Source organism: Molossus molossus, unplaced genomic scaffold (genome assembly GCF_014108415.1).
Source record: "Molossus molossus isolate mMolMol1 unplaced genomic scaffold, mMolMol1.p scaffold_m16_p_22, whole genome shotgun sequence".
NCBI lineage: Eukaryota > Metazoa > Chordata > Mammalia > Chiroptera > Molossidae > Molossus > Molossus molossus.
The window spans coordinates 13,735,830-13,741,323 of NW_023425358.1; the positions used below are offsets into that span (position 1 = coordinate 13,735,830).

At 40.9% G+C, this 5,494-nt stretch overlaps 1 non-coding gene across 1 annotated transcript; it reads right to left on the reverse strand.

Moving 5' to 3' along the window:
* Positions 1 to 3,403: 3,403 nt before the first annotated feature.
* On the reverse strand, positions 3,404 to 3,543 carry LOC118640476. Its single transcript, XR_004961391.1, has one exon.
* Positions 3,544 to 5,494: the final 1,951 nt, after the last annotated feature.

Here is a 5,494-nt window from a genome sequence, read left to right on the forward strand (position 1 = left end):
AATGTCCTTGGGTAAGGATTTAAAAAAAAAAAAAGCTCATACAGCAATACTTATATCTGGAAAAATAGAGTTTAAAACAAAGGCTGGCCCTGGTCGGTTTGGCTCAGCAGTTGGAGCATCGGCTTGCGGTCCAGAGAGACCTCGGTTCAGTTCCCGCTAAGGGCACGTACCTCGGTTGCAGTTTGTCCCCAGCCCTGGTTGGGTCGTGCAGGTGGCAACCACTCGATGTGTTGTCCCTTTCAGGTCAATGTTTCTCTCTCTCTCTCTCTCCCTCCCACTCTATCTGAACAAAAAATGGAAAAACGTCCTCGGGTGAGGATAAAACAAAAAAACAAAACACAAAGGCTGTACTATGAGACAAAGGAAAATTACATGATGATAAAGGGATCAATCCAACAAGAGGATATAACCTTTATAAACATTTATGCACCCAACATAGGAACACGTAAATATATAAAGCAAATACTGACAGACATAAAGAGAGCAATCAACAGGAATGCAGTCATAGTAGGGAACTTTAATACCCCTTTGACAATAATGGACAGATCTTCCAGACAGAAAAATCAACAAAAAAACAGTGGCTTTATACATTAGACAAGATGGACTTAACTGATAATTTTAGAGCATTTCACCCAAAAGCAGCAAAATATACATTCTTTTCAAGTGCACATGGAACATTTTCCAGGATAGAGTTCAGGTTAGGCCACAAGCCAAGTCTCAGAAAATTTAAGAAGACTGAAATTATATCAAGCATCTTCTCTGATCACAATGACATAAAACCAGAAATCAATTACAGACAGAAAACTGAAAAACATAAACACATTAAGTCTAAATAACATGCTACTAACAATGAGTAAAGAAAGAAATCAAAGAAGAAATGAAAGGATACTTTGAGACAAATGAAAATGAAAACACAATGACCCCAAATCTATGAGACATAGCAAAAGCAGTCTTAAGAAATTCATAATAATACAGGCCTACCTCAAGAAACAAGAAAAATCTCAAATAAACAATCCAATCTTAAACATAAACGAAGCAGAAAAAGAAAAACAAAGTCCAAAGAGAGCAGAAGTAAGGAAATAATAAAAATAAGGACAGAAATAAATGAAATAGAGTCAAAAAACAAGACAACACAGACAGAAAGTAAAAGTTATTATGTTTTGTTGATGGGATTACAAATTGGTATAGTCACTATGGAAAACAGTGTGGAGGTTCTTTAAAAAATTAAAAACAGAACTACCTCATAACCCAGCATATTTCCACTTCTGGGAATATATCCAAAGAAATCCAAAACACTAATTTTAAAAGATATATGCACCCCTATCCTATGTATATTAGCCAAGATATGGAAACAACCCAAGTGCCCATAAATAGAAAGTGGATTAAAAAAGCTGTGGTACATACATACAATGGAATATTACTCAGCCATAAAAGGGTGGGGGAACTAGGTTCAACAGGTGAAGGGATTAAGAAGATACAAAATAGCCGGGTTGATGTGGCTCAGTAGATTGATCATCCTCCCATGGACTGAGAAATCCTGGTTCAATTTCTTGTCAAAGCACATGCCCAGGTTTCAGACTTGATCCCCAATAGGGGGCATGAAGGAGGCAGCTGATGTTTCTCTCTCACATCAATGTTTCTATCTTTCTCCTTTCCTCTCTCTCTGAAAAAAATCAATAAAGACATAAAAAATATAAATAAAAAAAAGAAGCTACAAAATAGTCATGGGATGTATAGGGAATATAGTTAAAAACACTGTAATAACTATGTAGGGTACGAGGTGGGTTCTAGAATTATCAGGGGGATCACTCTGTAAATTATATAATTGTCCAACTACTATGCTGTACACTTGAAACAAATGTAAAATAATACTGGAAAACAACTATATGGGGGGGTGGGGGGAAGCCCTGGCCCAGTGGCTGTTGGTTAGAACATCTTCCTGATATGCCAAGGTTGCAGGTTCGATCCCCTGTCAAGGCACATGTAAAAATCAACCAATGAATGCACAAATAAGTGGAACAATAAATCTCTCTCTCTCTCTTCCTCTTCCTCTCTCTCTAAAATCAGTAAATAAATTTTTTTTTTTTTTTTTTTTTTTTTTTTTATCCTCACCCGAGGACATTTTTCCATTCTTTGCTCAGGTAGAGTGGGAGGGAGAGAGAGGAACAGAGAGAGAGAGAGAAACATCGATGTGAAAGGGACACATCGAGTGGCTGCCACCCGCACGACCAACCAGGGCCGGGGACAAACTGCAACCGAAATACGCGCCCTTAGCGGGAACCGAACCCGGGTCTCTCAGGACCGCAGGCCGACGCTCTAACCGCTGAGCCAAACTGGCCAGGGCAGTAAATAAATTTTTTTTTAAAAAAAGAAAATTTAAAAAATTATTTAAATAAATTACTCCTTATTTTTAAAAATCAACTCATAAGAAATGATACATAGGACAAAAAGCACTCACTAAAATGTCATGCTTGGGAGAGTCTACAGAAGCAAAGAGTAGAGGATCAGGGACCTAGGTCTTAAGTAAATTATTTCCAGTTTAGCTAGGTTATACCATCAAATCTAGAAAATGCTTTTAGTGACATTATTTTTGGTAGTTACCACAGAAAAAAACTGAGGACAATCATCACAGAAGAAGCCAGTGAGAAGTCCCAAACTGTAACTTTGCAGAATTACTTCAGTTATGTGAGGTAATGTTTGTATAAATTCCAGTCTCTGACCCATAGTAGGGTTTAGATCTTACTTTCTTCACTGCAAAATGGAAGGAATAATTTCAATAGATTTTGAACTTTAAATGAGATAATATATATATATATATATATATCAATAAATAAAATGAAACTTTGTGAGAAGTATCATACCATTTCAACGTTCATGCAACACAAACCTACCTACTAAAAAGATGAGCAGAGAATAAAGCAGGGACAGAAAAGGAACAGGACTCTGGGCGAGGAGGAGTTCCAACACTAAAGCCAAAGAGATTCTTTTGTGTATTATATTATACAGCAACAATTTTCAGCCTCTTTCATCTCATGGGAAAAGAGGTCAGTGCCCCTGACTAGGCAGGTATTGCATGTTTTAAAAATTCTTGGGGCACAAGTGTGCCTCTGCACACTGGTTGAATCACTGCTATACGTTGTTACTTTATTTGCATTTAAATTATAGTGCACTCCCATTCATTTTTTAACATACGAGGACAGGCGTATGCAAATAATAAAATCTAAACTTTAATAAGGTCCACAGGTAACTATCAATTATTTATATGAAAAGGAAACTCTAATATAAAGACCTGATAATCCTTTCTCTTAGGAGGAAACTTTCAAACAGAGGACAGAATATCTTATATTTTGTAAAATTACAGCCTGTATGTGTGTGTGTGCAAATATATATTTATTCATCTTAAATTGTCCTCTCCTGCCTTTAAGAGCCAGCCCTATACTCAGGAAGGCCCTCCTAAACTGAGAGGGAGGTTGCTGTGTGGCCTGCCAGACTCCCCTGTTACAACTGAGAACAGGCGAGCAGAGAAAGCATAGGCCAGGACAAGAATTACAGACAGTATTAGTGAAAATACCCAAAAGTACCTTCTCTTCAAAAATCTTCAGTGATTTGGTGTCCCAGATTTAGCTAGTTTCAAGTGAAAGGATTGTGAGAGTGGAAGGGGGAGGCTGGGTCAGCACTTAGGTGCTAACCATTACTGGGAGGCTACCACAGAGTTAAATCAAGTTCCTCCCCCTCTGGGGAGGTAAACATGTAGCTTAAAGAATCACAATGTTAGAACAAAACAAAACAAAAAATACCCTAAAAAAGAACCCTAATTGAAAGAAAAAACAAACTGGGAGAAATATTTGTACCAGGTTCAAAATCACTAATTCAAATTCCTCTTTGAAAGCTAATAAGTAAATAGGTACACACACCACCAAAGTAAGGAAAAGACAGATGACTTACCAAAATAATAATAACAAACATAGAAAAAGATGTCTAATCTCATTAATAATGCAAATAAAAGCATTAAGACATCCTTCTAGATTGGTAAAAATATTCAATACCCAGTGCTAATAAGCAACCTCACCCTCTGTAAGTGTGTGGGTCAGGTGGGGCAGGGGATATTGATTTTTCTAGAGGGCAGTTTGACATTATGAATCAGAATTTAAACTGTACCATAATTTCTAAGCCATCATCCACTTCCAGGAATTATTCGAAGGAGACAAACTGTATAAGAATATAAACAAGCATATGTACGAATAGCCAGTACCATGCTATCCTATGGTGATGGAGAAAATGAAAGATAAATGTCCATCATTAGGGGGATAGATAATATATGTACAGTAGAGCCATAGCAAGAAACACCACGCACACATTAATAGGTAATGCATATCTACATGTGACAGGCATGTGTTCCTAAAATATTACTAAGTCACAACCTGCTCTTTAAACGGATATACTTTATTATATTCAAGATAAACAATTATATTAAAAAACATTTTATAAGTATAATCATGTAAATATATATTCACAATGGATACATCTGCAGTAAACCCAAATGTTAAATTTTTTTCTGATGGAATTTCAATTATTTTCTTTCATTCTTCTGTACAGTACTTATTATTGCTTGATTTACTGATGAAAACAATGAGATGATGTAATTTTTATAATCAGGGAGAAAAAAAAAAGGTTTATTTTCATTCCAGGGCAGGGCCGTGGGGATGACTTCACACTCGATCTATCCTAAGGGCTTCTCGCACGGTCACGGCCATGGTTCACCGAAGGGGTCAGAAGCCTTCGGCCCCTTAACACAAAGCCCGGAGCCTGCGCCGGTTCGGGGGAGGCCGGCTCCCTCGCTGCGCCCCCTCCCCGGCCCGTGACCCGTGCACCCCGCTAAGCCCCGGCCACGGTGACTTCGGCGGTTCCGACCACCCGAGGCCAGCGCGTCGCCGCAACGCGCACCTGAGGAAGCCGCGAACCCGGGGTCCGTACGTCCCGGCTCCGGACTGCGCGCCGCGGGATCGGTACCCGGGCAAGGAAAGCAACTCCTCCTACTCAGCCCCGACCCCTCCCCAGCAGCGGGGCAGCCCTCGAGGTCTCACCCCACCTCTCCCGTCCGGTCCTGCTTACCAGCCCCGCCGAGGTCCACTCACCGCCCGGTCCTTCAGTGCAGGTGTCGGTTGGCGTCCCGCAGCCTGCGCAGGCGCAGCGCTCACTCACGCGCAGACCCCGCCCTAACCGCCTGGACGCCGAGGTTTAAATCACAGGAACCAACCGGCGTCCTCGGTCCCTCCCTCCAGCCCTTCCATTGGTCCTAAGGGTAAACGCCTTCCACTTCTATATTTTGATTGGCTTATATTTTTCTTGGCCCGCCCCCCCCCAGCGGGAAGAAGTTCGGGATTTGGGGCGTGGACTGGGAAAAGTCCGAGCCCCGCGGCGTCTGGCCGCGAGCCTGGAGTGGTTGGCTCGTCGCTAGGCCTACCGGACGCAGAGGAGGGGTCTCGAGCTTCGG